The 25,124-nt window shown below is 41.4% G+C and overlaps 1 pseudogene; it reads left to right on the plus strand.

Moving 5' to 3' along the window:
- Nucleotides 1–23,849, plus strand: LOC123741875 (NACHT, LRR and PYD domains-containing protein 3-like; annotated as a pseudogene).
- Nucleotides 23,850–25,124: the final 1,275 nt, after the last annotated feature.

Consider the following 25,124-nt stretch of genomic DNA (forward strand, 5'->3'; position numbering starts at 1 on the left):
ATGTTCAAGAGGATTCTTAGTCCTGAACTCCCAGAAGGCTTTGAGAGTCAGAAGCAGGATGAGGAAGTGGTGGATGCTGAAGATGAGAAGCTGGAGAGCAGTGCCAGAGAGGGGGCTCTGAAGATCACACTGCACGTCCTGAGGAAAATGAACCAGAAGGAGCTTGCTGACACACTGGAGAAATGTAAGATCTGTCTGCCTCATGTTGAATGCTGTTTTATAACATTTAAAAAGCTGTAGCTAAAGTACAGCTAAAGTAGCTGTGTAACTCAATGATATTGTAGCAGCCTTAACGCAACACCTTGTGACCTCATCAAGTAGCAGCAGGGATGTGTTGTGGTGATTAATTTAGAGAGAGAGAAGAGGAGAGACAGAGGACAGAGAGACAATTAGAGAGGGGAAAGAGAGAGAGAGAGGAGGGGAGGGACAACACTAATAATATCATCAATAATACCAATAATAACATAATGGAAACATTTATACAATCAGTTAAGAGAAGAAATTATTATAATTTAAACTTTATAACAGTCCTACAATACTGTAGGCATGAAAACAGATGTAATATTAATATCCTCTGTGGTATTTCTTTATTCAGATGAGCTTGCTGTGATTTGCCAACGTGAACTCAAATCTAATCTAAAGAAGAAGTTCCAATGTGTATTTGAGGGGATCGCTAAACAAGGAAACCCAACACTTCTCAATCAGATCTACACAGAGCTCTACATCACAGAGGGAGGAACAGGAGAGGTCAATAATGAACATGAGCTGAGACAGATTGAGACAACAACCAGGAAACAAGCAAGACCAGAGACTGCAATCAAATGTAACGACATCTTCAAACCCTTAACTGGACAAGACAAACTTATCAGAACTGTGCTGACAAAGGGAGTCGCTGGCATTGGAAAAAACAGTCTCTGTGCAGAAGTTCATTCTGGACTGGGCTGAAGGAAAAGCCAATCAGGATGTTCAATTTGTATTTTCATTCCCTTTTCGGGAGCTGAATTTGATGAAAGGGGACAAACACACTTTGATTGAACTTCTCAATCACTTCTCAATGGAAATCAAACAATCAAGAATCTCCAATTACGACAAGTACAAAGTTGTGTTCATCTTTGATGGTCTGGATGAGTGCCGACTGCCCCTAGACTTCCAGAATAACAAGATCTGTTGTGACGTCACAGAGTCAACCTCAGTGGATGTTCTGCTGACAAATCTCATCAAGGGAAATCTGCTTCCCTCTGCTCTCATCTGGATAACTACCCGACCTGCAGCAGCCAATAAGATCCCTTCAGGGTGTGTTGACCAGGTGACAGAGGTACGAGGGTTCAATGACCCACAGAAGGAGGAGTACTTCAGAAAGAGATTCAGTGATGAGGACCTGGCCAGCAGAATCATCTCACACATAAAGACATCAAGGAGCCTCCACATCATGTGCCACATTCCAGTCTTCTGTTGGATTTCTGCAACAGTCCTTGAACACATGCTGAAACATAAGAGAGAAGAGATGCCCAAGACTCTGACTGAGATGTACACACACCTTGTGGAGTTTTATACCAAACAGAAGAATGAAAAGTATCTTGGGAAAGAAGAGACAGGTCCACACTGGAATAAAGAGAGCATTCTGTCACTGGGAAAACTGGCTTTTCAACAGCTTGTGAATGGCAATCTGATTTTCTATGAAGGAGACCTGAAAGAGGCTGGCATTGATGTCAATGAAGCCTCGGTGTACTCAGGATTGTGCACACAGCTCTTTAAAGAGGAATGTGTTCTGTACCAAGACAAGGTGTACTGCTTCGTTCATCTGAGCATTCAGGAGTTTCTGGCTGCTGTGTATGTGTTCCTCTCATTCATCAACAACAATGAGAATCTAATGGCCGAACCGCAATCAACGTCCAGGAACCTTTCTGCGCTGTTCAGAGACAAGCCTGAAGTTACTGTCTACAAGAGTGCTGTGGATAAAGCCTTACACAGTGAGACGGGAAACCTGGACCTTTTCCTCCGCTTCCTTCTGGGACTCTCACTGGAGTCCAATCAGAAGCACTTACGAGATCTACTGACAAAGACAAGAAGCAGCTCAAAGACCCATGAAAAAACAGTCAAGTACATCAAAGAGAAGATCAGGAGAATCCCTCTCCAGAGAGGTGCATCAATCTGTTCCACTGTCTGAATGAACTGAATGACCATTCTCTAGTGGAGGAGATCCAAAGCTTCCTGAGCTCAGGAAGTCTCTCAGAACCCAACCTGTCACCTGCACAGTGGTCAGCTCTGGTCTTTGTGTTGCTGACTTCAGAAAAGGAGCTGGATGTGTTTGACCTGAAGAAATACTCCAGATCAGAGGAAGGTCTTCTGAGGCTGCTGCCAGTGGTCAAAGCCTCCAGAGCTGTTCTGTGAGTACATAAAATGACATATAAAAACTAATCATCAGGAAGAAATATTCAGGTTAAAGAAAATATGCATTATAATATGTGTTTAATATTATATTGAAAACATTGAATAAATGCATTGATTTTCACATTAGTATAACAATATGACCATACAACTCTAGGAGACAGAAGAAGAATCTATATGTTGTTTGGGAGAATTAACCAAATGCATCTGCCATTGTCCTTCTACACTAAATTAACAATGTGTTTGAAGTCATGATCTCTTTGTCAGGCTGTGGAGTCACAGAGGAAGGCTGTGCTTCTCTGGTCTCAGCTCTGAGGTCAAACCCAACACATTACTTGTAAATGGGTAACAGCGTAAACAGAGAAAGCTAAGCATATCATTTTAATACAACCTGTCTGTCATTGTATTTCTTCTGTGTTTGCAGACTCACTGGCTGTAAACTCACAGACACATCCTGTAAAGTGTTGGCCTCAGTTCTCAGTTCAAACCCCTCACACCTGAGAGAGCTGGACCTGAGTAACAATGACCTGAAGGATTCAGGAGTGAAGCTGCTCTCTGCTGGACTGGGGAATCCCCACTGTAAACTGGAGACTCTGAGGTCAGTATTATCAGATATGAAAGTATTTTATGCATGTAGTTCTCCCATTTGAAAAGTCGTAATTATTCGGACATATTACTTATAGTGTATTAAAGTAGTCATAAGTTTAGCATGTTGTCCCATATTCCATGCCTGCTGTCACGTTTCTCTAAGACAGAACCCAGAAGCAGACCAGGACAAGGTGAGTAAAATGAAGGTGAGTATTTATTGGTAGTCTTGATGTGTAATTTGAGTGATCCAGGAGACGAAGCGGAGGTGAGTTGATGAGTAGATGGGTGGATTCAATGACGTCACTGTATCCACCGACGGCCAGGCAAGGGAGTTGAATGTTCCGGGAGGATGACTGTAGACAGAGTAAACGGGGAGTGAGTAACCAGTAACAAGAACAAAACAACAAGACTAGCTCAGGAAACATGAGGCTGTTCGCTGCTAACGATCCAGCAGGGAATAGATGTCAGCTCAGGGCTTATGAAGAGGTGATGATCAGGACCAGGTGTGCAGAAGGTTGATGAGATGCAGGTGTAGGGTAATCACTAGATCTCCTGCCTAACTTCATCGCCTGGCAACCAGATAGGGTGCGTTCAGAAACCTTAGACACACTCCAAACAGAAAACAGTCAGCTCAGGCAGAAACAGACTCAGGAAGCGGGATTCCTGACACCTGCAGTGATTACATCAAGCTTGTGATTCTACTAACAAAGATCAAACCCCTCTGTTATTGGTAATGGTGAGAGGTTAGTATGTTTTGTTGTAGCCTCTGTTATTGGTAATGGTGAGAGGTTAGCATGTTTTGTTGTAGCCTCTGTTATTGGTAATGGTGAGAGGTTAGCATGTTTTGTTGTAGCCTCTGTTATTGGTAATGGTGAGAGGTTAGCATGTTTTGTTGTAGCCTCTGTTATTGGTAATGGTGAGAGGTTAGCATGTTTTGTTGTAGCCTCTGTTATTGGTAATGGTGAGAGGTTAGCATGTTTTGTTGTAGCCTCTGTTATTGGTAATGGTGAGAGGTTAGCATGTTTTGTTGTAGCCTCTGTTATTGGTAATGGTGAGAGGTTAGCATGTTTTGTTGTAGCCTCTGTTATTGGTAATGGTGAGAGGTTAGCATGTTTTGTTGTGGCCTCCGTAACTTTCTCACTCATTCTGATTCATGATTTATTCATGATTTTTCTTAATCATGGCATCATCAGAATTTAATTTTAATCGTCAATCACATACAGTTGAAGTCGGAAGTGTACATACACTTAGGTTGGAGTCATTAAAACGTGTTTTTGAACCTCTCCACAAATGTCTTGTTAACAAACTATATAGTTTTGGCAAGTCGGTTAGGACATCTACTTTGTGCATGACACAAGTAATTTTTTGAAACAATTGTTTACAGTCAGATTATTTCACTTATAATTCACTGTATCACAATTCCAGTGGGTCAGAAGTTTACATACACTAAGTTGACTGTGCCTATTAAACAGCATGGAAAATTCCAGAAAATCATGTTATGGCTTTAGAAGCATCTGGTAGGCTAATTGACATCATTTGGATGTATTTCAAGGCCTACCTTCAAACTCAGTGCCTCTTTGCTTGACATCATGGGAAAATGAAAAGAAATCAGCCAAGATCTCAGAAATAAATTGTAGACCTCCACAAGTATGGTTCATCCTTGGGGAGCAATTTCCAAACAATTTCCATCTGTTCAAACAATAGTACGAAGTCTAAACACCATGGGACCACTCAGCCGCCATTCCGCTCAGGAAGGAGACGCGTTCTGTCTCCTAGAGATGAACTTACTTTGGTGCAAATCAATCCCAGAACAACAGCAAAGGACCTTGTGAAGATGTTGGAGGAAACAGGTACAAAAGTATCTATATCCAGAGTAAAACGAGTCCTATATCGACATAATCTGAAAGGCCGCTCAGCAAGGGACGAAGCCACTGCTCCAAAACCACCATAAAAAAGCCAGACTACAGTTTGCAACTGCACATGGGGACAAAGATCGTACTTTTTGAAGAAATGTCCTCTGGTCAGATGAAACTATACAAGAACTGTTTGGCCATAATGACCATCGTTATGTTTGGAGGAAAAAGGGGGAGGCTTGCAAGCCAAAGAACACCATCCCAACCGTGAAGCCCGGGGGTGGCAGCATCATGTTGTGGGGGTGTTTTGCTGCAGGAGGGACTGGTACACTTCACAAAATAGATGGCATCATGAGGGCGGAAAATTACGTGGATATATTGAAGCAACATCTCAAGACATCAGTCAGGAAGTTAAAGCTTGGTCACAAATGGGTCTTCCAAACGGAAAATGACCCCAAGCATACTTCCAAAGTTGTGGCAAAATGGATTAAGGACAACAAAGTCAAGGTATTGGAGTGGCCATCACAAAACCTTGACTTCAATCCTATAGAAAATGTGTGGGCAGAACTGAAAAAAAGCGTGTGCAAGCAAGAGGCCTACAAACCTGACTCAGTTCCACCAGCTCTGTCAGGAGGAATGGGCCAAAATTCACCCAACTTATTGTGGGAAGCTTGTAGAAGGCTACCCGAAACGTTTAACCCAAGTTAAACCATTTAAAGGCAATGCTACCAAATACTAATTGAGTGTATGTAAACTTCTGACCCACTGGGAATGTGATGAAAGAAATAAAAGCTGAAATTAATCATTTTCTCTACTATTATTCTGACATTTCACATTCTTAAAATAAAGTGGTGATCCTAACTGACCTAAGACAGGGTATTTTTACTAGGATTAAATGTCAGGAATTGTAAAAATTGAGTTTAAATGCATTTGGCTAAGGTATATGTAAACTTCTGACTTCAACTGTATGTATTAAAATACCCTCAAAAAAAGGTGACATTGTATACTGTCACCTCATATGAAACATTTGATCTGAAATCCAAAATGTTGGAGTATAGAGCCACATTTAAAATGTTAGCTTCACTGTCAAAATAGATATGGTGTGGACTGTATACTCAATACAATCTAAATCTGATACCTCACTGTCTGTCTTTTGACTGATACTGCTTTTAAACTGGTCTGGTCAGTCTACTCAAATATTTGTACTATACATGTTTCTATCTGCAGGCAATACTTTGATCATTTGTCATTTTTAATGATGATACATTAATTTACGAATAGATATGGCAGGTTTCAGGACACTGATATCTGAAAAATTTTGAAAAATTATACTGCCACTATTTTCACCACCAAAGCATAGCAGTGTGATTTTAATATGATTTGACTCTTTGCAGGCTGTCAGGCTGTCTAGTCACAGAGGAAGGCTGTGCTTCTCTGGTCTCAGCTCTCAGAGGTCAAACCCCTCACACCTGAGAGAGCTGGACCTGAGTAACAATGACCTGAAGGATTCAGGAGTGAAGCTGGTCTCTGCTGGACTGGGGAATCCCCACTGTAAACTGGAGACTCTGAGGTCAGTATTCCTGTAGTTGGTCAACAAGTGATAACTGTTCACCAGATCCACATGTGTTTACCAGGGACACATAGTCCACACCATATGTGTTTGGACAGTGAAGCTTACAGTTTTACATTTGGTGCTATCCTCCAGCATTTTGGATTTCAGATGTTTCATATTAGGTGACCTTACAGAATGTCACCTTTTATTTGACGGTATTTTCATACATATCTGTTTTACCGTTTAGAAATTAAAGCACTTTCTGTACGTAGTTCTCCCATTTGAAGAAGTCTTAAAACCTGTTATGGCTAGGGGCAGTATTGACACGGCTGGATAAAAAACATACCCGATTTAATCTGGTTACCACTCCTACCCAGTAACTAGGATATGCATATACTTATTACATATGGATAGAAAACACCCTAAATTTTCTAAAACTGTTTGAATGGTGTCTGTGAGTATAACAGAACTCAAATGGCAGGTCAAAACCTGAGAGATTCCTTTACAGGAAGTGGCCTGTCTGACCATTTCTTGAACTTCTTTTCCATCTCTATCATTTACTAAGGATCTCTGCTCTAACGTGACACTTCCCACGTCGTCCATAGGCGCTCAGAGCCCGGGAAAAAAACAGAATGTCGTCATTCCAGCCCCAGGCTGAAACACATTATCGCCTTTCTCAAGTGGCCGATCAAGGGACACTGGGCTTATGCTCGTGACCCGACCGCCCCGCCTTTGGGATTTTTTCCTCTGTTTGCCGAAAAGGAGATTCCCTGTCGGAATATTATCGCTTTTCTACGAGAAAAAATGTCGTAAAAAATTGATTTTTAAACAGCGGTTGACATGCTTCGAAGTACGGTAATGGAATATTTAGAATTTTATTGTCACGAGTTGCGCCATCGCGCGACACTTCTTTACTATTTCGGATAGTGTCTGGAACGCACGAACAAAACGCCGCTATTCAGATATAACGATGGATTATTTTGGACCAAACCAACATTTGTTATTGAAGTAGCAGTCCTGGGTGTGCATTCTGACGAAGACAACAAAAGGTAATCAAACTTTTATAATAGTAAATATGATTATGGTGAGTGCTAAACTTGCCGGGTGTCTAAATAGCGAGCCCGTGATGCCTGGGCTATGTACTTAGAATATTGCAAAATGTGCTTTCACCAAAAAGCTATTTTAAAATCGGACATATCGAGTGCATAGAGGAGGTCTGTATCTATAATTCTTAAAATAATTGTTATGCTTTTTGTGAACGTTTATCGTGAGTAATTTAGTAAAATGTTAGCGAATTCCCCGGAAGTTTGCGGGGGTATGCTAGTTCTGAACGTCACATGCTAATGTAAAAAGCTGGTTTTTGATATAAATATGAACTTGATTGAACAAAACATGCATGTATTGTATAACATAATGTCCTAGGGTTGTCATCTGATGAAGATCATCAAAGGTGAGTGCTGCATTTAGCTGTCTTCTGGGTTTTCGTGACATTATATGCTGGCTTGAAAAATGGGTGTCTGATTATTTCTGGCTTGGTACTCTGCTGACATAATCTAATGTTTTGCTTTCGTTGTAAAGCCTTTTTGAAATCGGACAGTGTGGTTAGATTAACGAGAGTCTTGTCTTTAAATAGCTGTAAAATAGTCATATGTTTGAGAAATTGAAGTAATAGGATTTTTTACGGTTTTGAAAATCGCGCCACAGGCTGCCAGTGGCTGTTACGTAGGTGGGACGAATTCGTCCCGCCTAGCCTAGAGAGGTTAATTATTTGGACAAATTTACTTATATTGTATTAAAGTTGTCATAAGTTTAGTATTTAGTCCCATGTTCCATGCCTGCAGTGATTACATCAAGCATGTGATTCTACAAACTTGTTGAATTCATTTTTCAGTTTGTTTTGGTTGTGTTTTGGATGATGTTTTTCCTAATAGTAACTGAATTGTGAATAATGTCCTGTCATTTTGGAGACACTTCACTTGTATTGTCAGTAAGAATAGAAGATGTTTCTGAACACTTCTACATTCATGTGGATGCTACCATGATTATGAATAATCATGAATGAATCGTGAATAATGATAAATGAGAAAGTTACAGAGGCACAAAGATCAGACCCCCTTTGTTATTGGTGTTATTCTGTATACTTCTGGCCCTTCTTTGGACACTGTATTAACTAACCTCTAGACGAGCTTCAATGCCATACAGCTCTCCTTCCGTGGCCTCCAACTGCTCTTAAATACAAGTAAAACTAAATGCATGCTCTTCAACCGATCGCTGCCTGCACCTGCCCGCCTGTCCAGCATCACTACTCTGGATGGTTCTGACTTAGAATATGTGGACAACTACAAATACCTAGGTGTCTGGTTAGACTGTAAACTCTCCTTCCAGACTCACTATAAGGATCTCCAATCCAAAGTTAAATCTAGAATTGGCTTCCTATTTCGCAACATAGCATCCTTCACTCATGCTGCCAAACATACCCTTATAAAACTGACCATCCTACCGATCCTCGACTTCGGCGATGTCATTTACAAAATAGCCTCCAACACTCTACTCAATAAATTGGATGCAGTCTATCACAGTGCCATCCGTTTTGTCACCAAAGCCCCATATACAGTGGGGGAAAAAAAGTATTTGATCCCCTGCTGATTTTGTACGTTTGCCCACTGACAAAGAAAGGATCAGTCTATCATTTTAATGGTTTATTTGAACAGTGAGAGACAGAATAACAACAAAAAACATCCAGAAAAACTCATGTCAGAAATGTAATAAATTGATTTGCATTTTAATGAGGGAAATAAGTATTTGACCCCCTCTCAATCAGAAAGATTTCTGGCTCCCAGGTGTCTTTTATACAGGTAACGAGCTGAGAATAGGAGCACACTCTTAAAGGGAGTGCTCCTAACCGCAACTTGTTACCTGTAAAAAGACACCTGTCCACAGAAGCAATCAATCAATCAGATTCCAAACTCTCCACCATGGCCAAGACCAAAGAGCTCTCCAAGGATGTCAGGGACAAGATTGTAGACCTACACAAGGCTGGAATGGGCTGCACGACCATCGTCAAGCAGCTTGGTGAGAAGGTGACAACATTTGGTGCGATTATTCGCAAATGGAAGAAACACAAAATAACTGTCAATATCCCTCGGCCTGGGGCTCCATGCAAGATCTCACCTCGTGGAGTTGCAATGATCATGAGAACGGTGAGGAATCAGCCCAGAACTACGCGGGAGGATCTTGTCAATGATCTTAAGGCAGCTGGGACCATAGTCACCAAGAAAACAATTGGTAACACACTACGCCGTGAAGGACTGAAATCCTGCAGCGCCCGCAAGGTCCCCCTGCTCAAGAATACATACACATGCCCGTCTGAAGTTTGCCAATGAACATCTGAATGACTCAGAGGACAACTGGTGAAAGTGTTGTGGTCAGATGAGACCAAAATAGAGCTCTTTGACATCAACTCAACTCGCCGTGTTTGGAGGAAGAGGAATGCTGCCTATGACCACAAGAACACCATCCCCACCGTCGAACATGGAGGTGCAAACATTATGCTTTGGAGGTGTTTTTCTGCTAAGGCGACAGGACAACTTCACTGCATCAAAGGGACGATGGACGGGGCCATGTATCGTCAAATCTTGGGTGAGAACCTCCTTCCCTCAGCCAGGGCATTGAAAATGGGTTGTGGATGGGTATTCCAGCATGACAATGACCCAAAACACACGGCCAAGGCAACAAAGGAGTGGCTCAAGAAGAAGCACATTATGGTCCTGGAGTGGCCTAGCCAGTCTCCAGACCTTAATCCCATAGAAAATCTGTGGAGGAGATGAAGGTTCAAGTTGCCAAACGTCAGCCTTGAAACCTTAATGACTTGGAGAAGATCTGCAAAGAGGAGTGGGACAAAATCCCTCCTGAGATGTGTGCAAACCTGGTGGCCAACTACAAGAAACGTCTGACCTCTGTGATTGCCAACAAGGGTTTTGCCACCAAGTACTAAGTCATGTTTTGCAGAGGGGTCAAATACTTATTTCCCTCATTAAAATGCAAATAATTGTATAACATTTTTGACATGCATTTTTTCAGGATTTTTTGCCGTTATTCTGTCTCTCACTGTTCAAATAAACCTACCATTAAAATTATAGACTTTTCATTTCTTTGAAAGTGGGCAAACGTACAAAATCAGCAGGGGATCAAATACTTTCCCCCCCCACTTTACTACCCACCACTGCGACCTGTACGCTCTCATTGTCTGGCCCTCGCTTCATACTCGTCGCCAAACCCACTGGCTCCAGGTCATCTACAAGACCCTGCTAGGTAAAGTCCCCCCTTATCTCCGCTCACTGGTCACCATAGCAGCACCCACCTGTAGCACGCGCTTCAGCAGGTATATCTCTCTGGTCACCCCCAAAGCCAATTCCTCCTTCAGCCGCCTCTTCTTCCAGTTTTCTGCTGCCAATGACTGAAACGAGCTACAAAAATCTCTAAAACTGGAAACACTTATCTCCCTCACTAGCTCACAGATTACTGCACCTGTACATAGCCCATCTATACTTTAGCCCAACTACCTCTTCCACAACTGTATTTATTTATTTAGCTCCTTTGCACCCCATTACTTCTATTTCTACTTTCCACTTTCTTCCACTGCATATCTACCATAACAGTGTTTTACTTGCTATATTGTATTTACTTTGCCACCATGGCCTTTTTTTGCCTTTACCTCCCTTATTTCACTTCATTTGCTCACATTGTATATATACTTATTTTTCTACTGTATTATTGACTGTATGTTTGTGTAATACTCTTGTTTGAACCAAGTATTGAGTTTATTTGTTATAATTAATTGGTATTATATTTAAAAGATGATTGAATTGCTCCTAAACTGTAATGTTGTTAATGCATTATGCTTTTTGAAGTAATATTTATTTAATGTATAAGTGAATAGTTTGTTTTACTTTGAAGTTTACGTTTTGACCAATAAGGTCGCTTGTTAAGTTGTGGCCAATGGGAGTTGACCTGGTTAACAGGAGGGAAAAAGACGTTGATGAAAGGATGGACGTTTTACCTCAGGACGGTTGGTGAAGAAAAAATTATAAAAGAAGACGACAGAACTACAACAAAACCCATAGCTACTAAGACATGAAGGGAAATACATGTTTTATTTAATAAAAGAGTTGTTATAATTTAGCTAAAACTTAGTAAAGACTGAAGCTACCGTCTCGTTGTGGAGGTATTAGCCAGCTAGAGGTTAGCCTAGCATCGTGTGACACCGGGAGATAATTGCTTGGGAAGTTTAACGAGTTCGTGTTGCCATGGGGATATCGGTTACTAAGGAGTACTGTCTGCATGGGTCGCTGTGCTGCCTTGGACTTGGTGAGGAAACCTGCATGGAACTGCCATACTTCGCTGAGGGAATATCTACCATGTAGTGAGTAACCACAATGTGAGGTGCTTATAAATAAATACATTGGTAATGGTGAGAGGTTAGCATGTTTTGTTGTAGCCTCTGTTATTGGTAATGGTGAGAGGTTAGCATGTTTTGTTGTAGCCTCTGTTATTGGTAATGGTGAGAGGTTAGCATGTTTTGTTGTAGCCTCTGTTATTGGTAATGGTGAGAGGTTAGCATGTTTTGTTGTAGCCTCTGTTATTGGTAATGGTGAGAGGTTAGCATGTTTTGTTGTATCCTCTGTTATTGGTAATGGTGAGAGGTTAACATGTTTTGTTGTAGCCTCTGTTATTGGTAATGGTGAGAGGTTAGCATGTTTTGTTGTAGCCTCTGTTATTGGTAATGGTGAGAGGTTAGCATGTTTTGTTGTAGCCTCTGTTATTGGTAATGGTGAGAGGTTAGCATGTTTTGTTGTAGCCTCTGTTATTGGTAATGGTGAGAGGTTAGCATGTTTTGTTGTAGCCTCTGTTATTGGTAATGGTGAGAGGTTAGCATGTGTTGTTGTAGCCTCTGTTATTGGTAATGGTGAGAGGTTAGCATGTTTTGTTGTAGCTTCTGTAACTTTCTCACTATTATTCATGATTCATTCATGATTTTTCTTAATCATGGCATCATCAGGATGCTTTTAGTAGTGTTTAGAAACATGTTATCAACTCACTTGTAAATAAAATGACTCCAGTCACCATCTGTAATGAACACGATGGGGGACAGAGAGCTGGTTTCAAGCGCAGGGCTCAGCAGGTGTTTATTGTAAAGGACCACAGGAGGAGGCAGGTAGCTGGGTCCAGGGGCAGGCAGAAGGTCATACACAGGGGGTCCAAAAAGGCAACAGTACAGGCAGGGAAACGGCAAAAGGCATCATTAGTGAGGCAGGCAAAAACTATCATTCACAGGAGGATTATATACTGTCACCTCATATGAAACATTTGATCTGAAATCCAAAATGTTGGAGTTTAGAGCCACATTTAAAATGTTATCTTCACTGTCAAAATAGATATGGTGTGGACTGTATACTCAATACAATCTAAATCTGATACCTCACTGTCTGTCTTTTGACTGATACTGCTTTTAAACTGGTCTGGTCAGTTTACTCAAATATTTGTACTATACATGTTTCTATCTGCAGGAAAAACTTTGATAATTTGTAATTTATAATATGATACTTTAATTTATGAGTAGATATGGCAGGTGTCAGGACACTGATGTATCTGAATATGTTGAAGAAATATACTGCCACTATTTTCACCACCAGAGAATAGCAGTGTGATTTTAATATGATTTGACTCTTTGCAGGCTGTCAGGCTCTCTAGTCACAGAGGAAGGCTGTGCTCCTCTGGTCTCAGCTCTGTGGTCAAACCCAACACATTATTTGTAAACGGGTAACAGTGTAAGCAGAGAAAGCTAAGCGTATCATTTTAATACAACCTGTCTGTCATTGTGTTTCTTCTGTGTTGGCAGACTCACTGGCTGTAAACTCACAGACACATCCTGTAAAGTGTTGGCCTCAGTTCTCAGTTCAAACCCCTCACACCTGAGAGAGCTGGACCTGAGTAACAATGACCTGAAGGATTCAGGAGTGGAGCTGCTCTCTGATGGACTGGGGAATCCCCACTGTAAACTGGAGACTCTGAGGTCAGTATTCCTGTAGTTGGTCAACAAGTGATAACTGTTCACCAGATCCACATGTGTTTACCAGACACACAAAGTCCACACCAAATGTGTTTGGACAGTGAAGTTTACAGTTTTAAATGTGGTGCTATGCTCCAGCATTTTGGATTTGAGATAGAATGTTTCATATCAGGTGACAGTACAGAATGTCACCTTTTATTTGAGGTTAAAGGTGAGAGGTTAGCATGTTTTGTTGTAGCCTCTGTTATTGGTAATGGTGAGAGGTTAGCATGTTTTGTTGTAGCCTCTGTTATTGGTAATGGTGAGAGGTTAGCATGTTTTGTTGTAGCCTCTGTTATTGGTAATGGTGAGGTTAGCTGTTTTGTTGTATTCTCTGTTATTGGTAATGGTAAGAGGTTAGCATGTTTTGTTGTAGCCTCTGTTATTGGTAATGGTGAGAGGTTAGCATGTTTTGTTGTATCCTCTGTTATTGGTAATGGTGAGAGGTTAGCATGTTTTGTTGTATCCTCTGTTATTGGTAATGGTGAGAGGTTAGCATGTTTTGTTGTAGCCTCTGTTATTGGTAATGGTGAGAGGTTAGCATGTTTTGTTGTAGCCTCTGTTATTGGTAATGGTGAGAGGTTAACATGTTTTGTTGTGGCCTCTGTAACTTTCTCACTCATTCTGATTCATGATTTATTCATGATTTTTTTATGTTATGGCTTTAGAAACATCTGGTAGGCTAATTGACATAATTTGGATGTATTTCAAGGCCTACCTTCAAACTCAGTGCCTCTTTGCTTGACATCATGGGAAAATGAAAAGAAATCAGCCAAGATCTCAGAAAAAAAATTGTAGACCTCCACAAGTATGGTTCATCCTTGGGAACAATTTCCAAACAATTTCCATCTGTTCAAACAATAGTACGCAAGTCTAAACACCATGGGACCACTCAGCCGCCATTCCGCTCAGGAAGGAGTCGCGTTCGGTCTCCTAGAGATTAACTTACTTTGGTGCAAATCAATCCCACAACAACAGCAAAGGACCTTGTGAAGATGTTGGAGGAAACAGGTACAAAAGTATCTATATCCACAGTAAAACGAGTCCTATATCGACATAATCTGAAAGGTTGCTCAGCAAGGATGAAGCCACTGCTCCTAAACCACCATAAAAAAGCCAGACTACAGTTTGCAACTGCACATGGGGACAAAGATCGTACATTTTGGAGAAATGTCCTCTGGTCAGATTAAACAATACAAGAACTGTTTGGCCATAATGACCATCGTTATGTTTGGAGGAAAAAGGGGAAGCTTGCAAGCCAAAGAACACCATCCCAAACGTGAAGCCCGGGGGTGGCAGCATCATGTTGTGGGGGTGTTTTGCTGCAGGAGGGACTGGTGCACTTCACAAAATAGATGGCATCATGAGGGAGGAGAATTATGTGGATATATTGATGCAACATCTCAAGACATCAGTCAGGAAGTTAAAGCTTGGTCACAAATGGGTCTTCCAAATGGACAATGACCCCAACGATACTTCCAAAGTTGTGGCAAAATGGCTTAAGGACAACAAAGTCAAGGTATTGGAGTGGCCATCACAAAGCCCTGACCTCAATCCTATAGGAAATTTGTGGGCAGAACTGAAAAAGCGTGTGCGAGCAAGAGGCCTACAAACCTGACTCAGTTACACCAGCTCTGTCAGGAAGAATGGGCCAAAATTCACCCAACTTATTGTGGGAAGCTTGTGGAAGGCTACCCGAAACGTTTAACCCAAGTTAAACCATTTAAAGGCAATGCTACCAAATACTAATTGAGTGTATGTAAACTTCTGACCCACTGGGAATGTGATGAAAGAAATAAAAGCTGAAATTAATCATTCTCTCTACTATTATTCTAACATTTCACATTCTTAAAAGAAAGTGGTGATCCTAACTGACCTAAGACATGGAATTTTTTACTCGGATTAAATGTGAGGAATTGTAAAAATTGAGTTTAAATGTATTTGGCTAAGGTGTATGTAAACTTCTGAATTCAACTGTATGTATTAAAATACCCTCAAATAAAAGGTGACATTATATACTGTCACCTCATATGAAACATTTGATCTGAAATCCAAAATGTTGGAGTTTAGAGACACATTTAAAATGTTATCTTCACTGTCAAAATAGATATGGTGTGGACTGTATACTCAATACAATCTAAATCTGATACCTCACTGTCTGTCTTTTGACTGATACTGATTTTAAACTGGTCTGGTCAGTCTACTGAAATATTTGTATTATACATGTTTCTATCTGCAGGCAATACTTTGCTCATTTGTCATTTTTAATGATGATACATTAATTTACGAATAGATATGGAAGGTTTCAGGACACTGATATCTGAATATGTTGAAAAATGATACTGCCACTATTTTCACCACCAAAGCATAGCAGTGTGATTTTAATATGATTTGACTCTTTGCAGGCTGTCAGGCTGTGGAGTCACAGAGGAAGGCTGTGCTTCTCTGATCTCAGCTCTGAGGTCAAACCCCTCACACCTGAGAGAGCTGGACCTGAGTAACAATGACCTGAAGGATTCAGGCGTGAAGCTGCTCTCTGCTGGACTGGGGAATCACCACTGTAAACTGGAGACTCTGAGGTCAGTATTCCTGTAGTTGGTCAACAAGTGATAACTGTTCACCAGATCCACATGTGTTTACCAGGCACACATAGTCCACACCAAATGTGTTTGGACAGTGAAGCTTACAGTTTTACATTTGGTGCTATGCTCCAGCATTTTGGATTTGAGATGTTTCATATTAGGTGACCTTACAGAATGTCTACTTTTATTTGAGGGTATTTTCATACATATCTGTTTTACCATTTAGAAATTAAAGCACTTTCTGTACGTAGTTCTCCCATTTGAAGAAGTCTTAATTATTTGGACAAATTGACTTATATTGTATTAAAGTAGTCATAAGTTTAGTATTTGGTCCCATATTCCATGCCTGCAGTGATTACATCAAGCTTGTGATTCTACAAACTTGTTGAATTCATTTTTCAGTTTGTTTTGGTTGTGTTTTGGATGATGTTTTTCCTAATAGTAACTGAATGGTGAATAATGTCCTGTCATTTTGGAGTCACTTCACTTGTATTGTCAGTAAGAATAGAAGATGTTTCTGAACACTTCTACATTCATGTGGATGCTACCATGATTATGAATAATCATGAATGAATCGTTAATGATGATGAATGAGAAAGTTACAGAGGCACAAAGATCAGACCTCCTTTGTTATTGGTGTTATTCTGTATACTTCTGGCCCTTCTTTGGACACTGTGTTAACTAACCTCCAGACGAGCTTCAATGCCATACAACTCTCCTTCCGTGGCCTCCAACTGCTCTTAAATACAAGTAAAACTAAATGCATGCTCTTCAACCGATCGCTGCCTGCACCTGCCCGCCCATCCAGCATCACTACTCTGGACAGTTCTGACTTAGAATATGTGGACAACTACAAATACAGTAGGTGTCTGGTTAGACTGTAAACTCTCCTTCCAGACTCACTATAAGCATCTCCAATCCAAAGTTAAATCTAGAATTGGCTTCCTATTTCGCAACATAGCATCCTTCACTCATGCTGCCAAACATACCCTTATAAAACTGACCATCCTACCGATCCTCGACTTCGGCGATGTCATTTACAAAATAGCCTCCAACACTCTACTCAATAAATTGGATGCAGTCTATCACAGTGCCATCCGTTTTGTCACCAAAGCCCCATATACAGTGGGGGGAAAAAAAGTATTTGATCCCCTGCTGATTTTGTACGTTTGCCCACTGACAAAGAAAGGATCAGTCTATCATTTTAATGGTTTATTTGAACAGTGAGAGACAGAATAACAACAAAAACATCCAGAAAAACTCATGTCAGAAATGTAATAAATTGATTTGCATTTTAATGAGGGAAATAAGTATTTGACCCCCTCTCAATCAGAAAGATTTCTGGCTCCCAGGTGTCTATTATACAGGTAACGAGCTGAGATTAGGAGCACACTCTTAAAGGGAGTGCTCCAAACCGCAACTTGTTACCTGTAAAAAAGACACCTGTCCACAGAAGCAATCAATCAATCAGATTCCAAACTCTCCACCATGGCCAAGACCAAAGAGCTCTCCAAGGATGTCAGGGACAAGATTGTAGACCTACACAAGGCTGGAATGGGCTACACGACCATCGCCAAGCAGCTTGGTGAGGAGGTGACAACATTTGGTGCGATTATTCGCAAATGGAAGAAACACAAAAGAACTGTCAATATCTCTCGGCCTGGGGCTCCATGCAAGATCTCACCTCGTGGAGTTGCAATGATCATGAGAACGGTGAGGAATCAGCCCAGAACTACACGGGAAGATCTTGTCAATGATCTCAAGGCAGCTGGGACCATAGTCACCAAGAAAACAATTGGTAACACACTACACCGTGAAGGACTGAAATCCTGCAGCGCCCGCAAGGTCCCCCTGCTCAAGAATACATTTACATGCCCGTCTGAAGTTTGCCAATGAACATCTGAATGACTCAGAGGACAACTGGTGAAAGTGTTGTGGTCAGATGAGACCAAAATGGAGCTCTTTGACATCAACTCAACTCGCCGTGTTTTAGAGGAGGAGGAATGCTGCCTATGACCCCAAGAACACCATCTCCACCGTCAAACATGGAGGTGGAAACATTATGCTTTGGGGGTGTTTTTCTGCTAAGGGGACAGGACAACTTCACTGCATCAAAGGGACGAAGGACGGGGCCATGTACGTCAAATCTTGGGTGAGAACCTCCTTCCCTCAGCCAGGGCATTGAAAATGGGTCGTGGATGGGTATTCCAGCATGACAATGACCCAAATAATTGTATAACATTTTTGACATGTGTTTTTCTGGATTTTTTTGCTGTTATTCTGTCTCTCACTGTTCAAATAAACCTACCATTAAAATTATAGACGGATAATTTCTTTGTAAGTGGGCAAACGTACAAAATCAGCAGGGGATCAAATACTTTTTACCCCCCACTGTACTACCCACCACTGCGACCTGTACCCTCTCGTTGTCTAGCCCTCGCTTCATACTCGTCGCCAAACCCACTGGCTCCAGGTCATCTACAAGACCCTGCTAGGTAAAGTCCCCCCTTATCTCCGCTCACTGGTCACCATAGCAGCACCCACCTGTAGCACGTGCTCCAGCAGGTATATCTCCCTGGTCACCCCCAAAGCCAATTCCTCCTTCGGCCACCTCTTCTTCCAGTTCTCTGCTGCCAATGACTGGAACGAACTACAAAAATCTCTAAAACTGGAAACACTTATCTCCCTCACTAGCTTTAAGCACCAGCTGTCAGAGCAGCTCACAGATTACTGCACCTGTACATAGCCCATCTATAACTTAGCCCAACTACTTCTTCCCCTACTGTATTTATGTATTTATTTAGCTCCTTTGCACCCCATTATTTCTACTTTGCACTTTCTTCCACTGCATATCTACCATTCCAGTGTTTTACTTGCTATATTGTATTTACTTTGCCACCATGGCCTTTTTTTGCCATTACCTCCCTTATTTAACTTCATTTGCTCACATTGTATATAGACTTATTTTTCTACTGTATTATTGACTGTATGTTTGTGTAATACCCTTGTTTGAACCAAGTATTGAGTTTATTTGTTATAATTAATTGGTATTATATTTAAAAGATGATTGAATTGCTCCTAAACTGTAATGTTGTTAATGCATTATGCTTTTTGAAGAAATATTTATTTAATGTATAAGTGAATAGTTTGTTTTACTTTGAAGTTTACGTTTTGACCAATAAGGTCGCTTGTTAAGTTGTGGCCAATGGGAGTTGACCTGGTTAACGGGAGGGAAAAATACGTTGATGAAAGGATGGACGTTTTACCTCAGGACGGTTGGTGAAGAAAAATTATAAAAGAAGACGACAGAACTACAACAAACCCCATAGCTACTAAGACATGAAGGGAAATACATGTTTTATTTAATAAAAGAGTTGTTATAATTTAGCTAAAACTTAGTAAAGACTGAAGCTACCGTCTCGTTGTGGAGGTATTAGCCAGCCTTGAGGTTAGCCTAGCATCGTGTGACACCGGGAGATAATTGCTTGGGAAGCTTAACGAGTTCGTGTTGCCATGGGGATATCGGTTACTAAGGAGTACTGTCTGGGTAGCCTAAGGAGTACTGTCTGCATGGGTAGCTGTGCTGCCTTGGACTTGGTGAGGAAACCTGCATGGAACTGCCATACTTCGCTGAGGGAATATCTACCAAGTAGTGAGTAAGCACAATGTGAGGTGCTTATAAATAAATACATTGGTAATGGTGAGAGGTTAGCATGTTTTGTTGTAGCCTCTGTTATTGGTAATGGTGAGAGGTTAGCATGTTTTGTTGTAGCCTCTGTTATTGGTAATGGTGAGAGGTTAGCATGTTTTGTTGTAGCCTCTGTTATTGGTAATGGTGAGAGGTTAGCATGTTTTGTTGTAGCCTCTGTTATTGGTAATGGTGAGAGGTTAGCATGTTTTGTTGTAGCCTCTGTTATTGGTAATGGTGAGAGGTTAGCATGTTTTGTTGTAGCCTCTGTTATTGGTAATGGTGAGAGGTTAGCATGTTTTGTTGTAGCCTCTGTTATTGGTAATGGTGAGAGGTTAGCATGTTTTGTTGTAGCCTCTGTTATTGGTAATGGTGAGAGGTTAGCATGTTTTGTTGTAGCCTCTGTTATTGGTAATGGTGAGAGGTTAGCATGTTTTGTTGTAGCCTCTGTTATTGGTAATGGTGAGAGGTTAGCATGTTTTATTGTAGCCTCTGTTATTGGTAATGGTGAGAGGTTAGCATGTTTTATTGTAGCCTCTGTTATTGGTAATGGTGAGAGGTTAGCATGTTTTGTTGTAGCTTCTGTAACTTTCTCACTATTATTCATGATTCATTCATGATTTTTTCTTAATCATGGCATCATCAGGATGCTTTTAGTAGTGTTTAGAAACATGTTATCAACTCACTTGTAAATAAAATGACTCCAGTCACCATCTGTAATGAACACGAGGGGGACAGAGAGCTGGTTTCAAGCGCGGGGCTCAGCAGGTGTTTATTGTAAAGGACCAAAAAGGAGGCAGGTAGCTGGGTCGAGGGGCAGGCAGAAGGTCATACAGGGGGTCCAAAAGGCAACAGTGCAGGCAGGGAAACAAAGGCATCATAGTGAGGGCAGGGCAAAAACTATCATTCACAGGAGGATTATATACTGTCACCTCATATGAAACATTTGATCTGAAATCCAAAATGTTGGAGTTTAGAGCCACATTTAAAATATTATCTTCACTGTCAAAATAGATATGGTGTGGACTGTATACTCAATACAATCTAAATCTGATACCTCACTGTCTGTCTTTTGACTGATACTGCTTTTAAACTGGTCTGATCAGTCTACTCAAATATTTGTACTATACATGTTTCTATCTGCATGTAATATTATGATAATTTATAATAATGATGCATTCATTAATGTATGAGTAGATATGGCAGGTTTCAGGACACTGATATATCTGAATATGTTGAACAAATATACTGCCACTATTTTCACCACCAAAGAATAGCAGTGTGATTTTAATATGATTTGACTCTTTGCAGGCTGTCAGGCTGTCTAGTCACAGAGGAAGGCTGTGCTTCTCTGGTCTCAGCTCTGAGGTCAAACCCCTCACACCTGAGAGAGCTGGACCTGAGCTACAATCACCCAGGAGACTCAGGAGTCAGACTGCTCTCTGCTGGACTGGAGGATCCACACTGCAGACTGGAGAAACTCAAGTATGTGGAGGGTTTATGTCAATGTTCATATCAGACATGTTTGATTTATCAGGCTAGTTAAGACAAACATTCTGAACACCACTTAGACAAAGTTATATGCTGACTGTGTGTGTGTGTGTGTGTGTGTGTGTGTGTGTTCAGGTGTATCCCTCAATGACTGTCTGTTTTTCTGCTTACCGCTACAGTGTGGAACATGGTGGAGAGAACAGAATGAAACCTGGACTTAGAAAATGTGAGTGTTGACTGCTGTGAAGAATATGACTAAGAATAAGTCTTAATTCAAGTTAAGTCAAAGACCCCCATCATTACTGACTTGGTCATATTAAATATCATCTGTAGTTCTACAGAAGCAGAAATCAGGGACACCAAAGTTTACAAAGAGTTGATATGACAATTGTGTGTGTGTGTGTGTGTGTGTGTGTGTGTGTGTGTGTGTGTAATTAATGTGAATAAGTGTGTTTTATATTACCATACAGTATAACATGTGATCATTCAACAAGTCTCAAGTGACCTTAACCTCTTGGGGCTAGGTGGGGACGCTAGCGTGCCACCCGTGGTGCACTCCATCAACAGCAGGTGCATTTCAAGAGCGGCAAATTTGAATCCAAATAAATGTCAAAATTCAAATTTTTTCAAAAAATACAACTATGTTACACCATTTGAAAGATAAACATCTCCTTAATCTAACCACGTTTCTACGATTTCAAAAAGGTTTTACGGCGAAAGCATAAATTTAGAGTATGTTAGGACAGTACATTTACAAGAGTTGTGTGTAATGTTTTGTCAAGTCAAAGACAGGGTCACCAAAACCATAAAACCAGCTAAAATGATGCACTAACCTTTTACAATCTCCATCAGATGACACTCCTAGGACATTATGTTAGACAATGCATGCATTTTTAGTTCTATCAAGTTCATATTTATATACAAAAACAGCGTTTTACTATGGCATTGATGTTGAGGAAATCGTTTCCCTCCAATAACCGGCAGTCAAGTCAGCGTCAGAAATTAAATAATTAAAATTAGAAAACATTGGTAAAATATTATATTGTCATTTAAAGAATTATAGATTTACATCTCTTGAACGCAATCAACTTGCCAGATTTAAAAATAACCTTACTGGGAAATCACACTTTGCAATAATCTGAGCACTGCGCCCAGAAAAAATACGCGTTGCGATACAGACTAGACGTCATGTTGGGGAGATCTAAAATCGAAAATACTATGTAAATAATCCATTACCTTTGATTCTCTTCATCAGATGTCACTTCCAGGTATCACAGGTCCATAACGAATGTAGTTTTGTTCAAAAAAGCTCATCATTTATGTCCAAAAATCTCCGTCTCGTTAGCACATGATGTAAGCCAGCCGGACTTCTCGTCATGAACGAGGGGAAAAAATATATTTCCGTTCGTTCAAACATGTCAAACGTTGTATAGCATAAATCATTAGGGCCTTTTTTAACCAGAACATGAATAATATTCAAGGTGGACGAATGCATACTCTTTTATAACGTATTGGAACGAGGGTACCCAACATGAACTCGCGCGCCAGGTGTCTAATGGGACATCACCGTTCCATGGCTCTTGTTCGGTCAGATCTCCCTCCAGAAGACTCAAAACACTTTGTAAAGGCTGGTGACATCTAGTGGAAGCAATAGGAAGTGCCAAAATATTCCTAAACCCCTGTGTTTTTCAATGGGATAGGTTTAAAGTCAATACAACACATCAGGTATCCACTTCCTGTCAGAAAATGTCTCAGGGTTTTGCCTGCCAAATGAGTTCTGTTATACTCACAGACACCATTCAAACAGTTTTGGAAACTTTAGAGTGTTTTCTATCCATATATAATAAGTAATGCATATTCTAGTTACTGGGTAGGATTAGTAACCAGATTAAATCGGGTACATTTTTTTTATCCAGACGTGCAAATGCTGCCCCCTAGACCCAACAGGTTAACTTCTCCTTTTGATACCTAGAAACATCTACATTAAATGAATTAGTGAAAAGTGAGTTAATATTCTAATGTGAATGATGATGATTTCTAATATTGTGTCTGGTTTCATCCATCAGATGTCTGTGATCTCACACTGGACCTAAACACAGTAAACAGACTCCTCTCTCTGTCTGAGGAGAACAGAAAGGTGACATGTAGGAGAGAGGAGCAGCCGTATCCTGATCACCCAGAGAGATTTGAGGACTGTGAACAGGTGCTGTGTAGAGAGGGTCTGACTGGGCGCTGTTACTGGGAGGCAGAGTGGAGTGGCAGAATGGGGGCTGGTATAGGAGTGACATATAAAGGAATCAGCAGGAGAGGAGAGTTTAAGGACGGTTGTCTTGGACACAATGACAAGTCCTGGAGTCTGATCTGCTCTGACAATTGTCACTCTGCCAGGCATAATAATCATCTCACTACCATAGACGTCCCCTCCTCCAGCTCCCACAGAGTAGGAGTTTATCTGGACTGGTCAGCCGGCACTCTGTCCTTCTATAGAGCCTCCTCTGACAAGCTGACCCACCTGATCACATTCACCTCCACATTCACTGAACCCCTCTATCCAGCGTTTAGGGTTCATTATGTTCGCTCTTCAGTGTCCCTGAAATAATAACTGGACACACACACACACACGCACACACGCAGAACAAACACGCACACACGCAGAACAAACACACACACACGCAGAACAAACACACACACACGCTGGACACACACACACACACACGCTGGACACACACACACACACACGCTGGACACACACACACACACACGCTGGACACACACACACACACACGCTGGACACACACACACACTCTGGACACACACACACACACACGCTGGACACACACACACACACACACACACACGCTGGCACACACACACACACACACACACGCTGGACACACACACACACACACACACACACGCTGGACACACACACACACACACACACACACTGGACACAAACTGGACGCACACACACTGAACACACACAAACACTGGACACATACACACACACTGGACACAAACTGGACACACACACGTAAACACACACTCAACACACCCACTGAACACGTACACTGGACACACACTTAACACACACACTGGACATAAACTGAACACACACTCAACACACACACACTCAACACACACACACTCAACACACACACACTGGACACACACACACACTGGACACACACACACACTGGACACACACACACACTGGACACACACACACACTGGACACATACTCACACACTGAAACACACACACTGGACACATACTCACACACTGAAACACACACACTGGACACACACACACTCACTGGACACACACACACACACTGAAACACACACACACACTGAAACACACACACATACACTGGACACACACACACACTGAAAAAACACACACTTTGGACATGCACACACACACTGGACTGACACACACTGGACACAGACACACACAAACACTGGGCAAACACACTGGACACACACACACACTCACTGGACACACACACACACACACACACACACACACTGGAATGACACATACACACACTCACTGGACACACACACTCACTCAAACGGACATACAAACACACTGGAAACACACTGGACACACACACACACACTGGACCCACTGGACAAACATACACACTGGACACACACACACACTGGACACACACACACACTGGACACACACACACACTGGACACACACACACTGGACACACACGCACACTCATACACACACACTGGACACACACACGCTTGACACACACACGCTTGACACACTGGATACACACACGCTTGACACACTGGATACACACACGCTTGACACACTGGATACACACACGCTTGACACACTGGATACACACACGC

The sequence above is a fragment of the Salmo salar genome, chromosome ssa03 (genome assembly GCF_905237065.1).
Source record: "Salmo salar chromosome ssa03, Ssal_v3.1, whole genome shotgun sequence".
Lineage (NCBI taxonomy): Eukaryota > Metazoa > Chordata > Actinopteri > Salmoniformes > Salmonidae > Salmo > Salmo salar.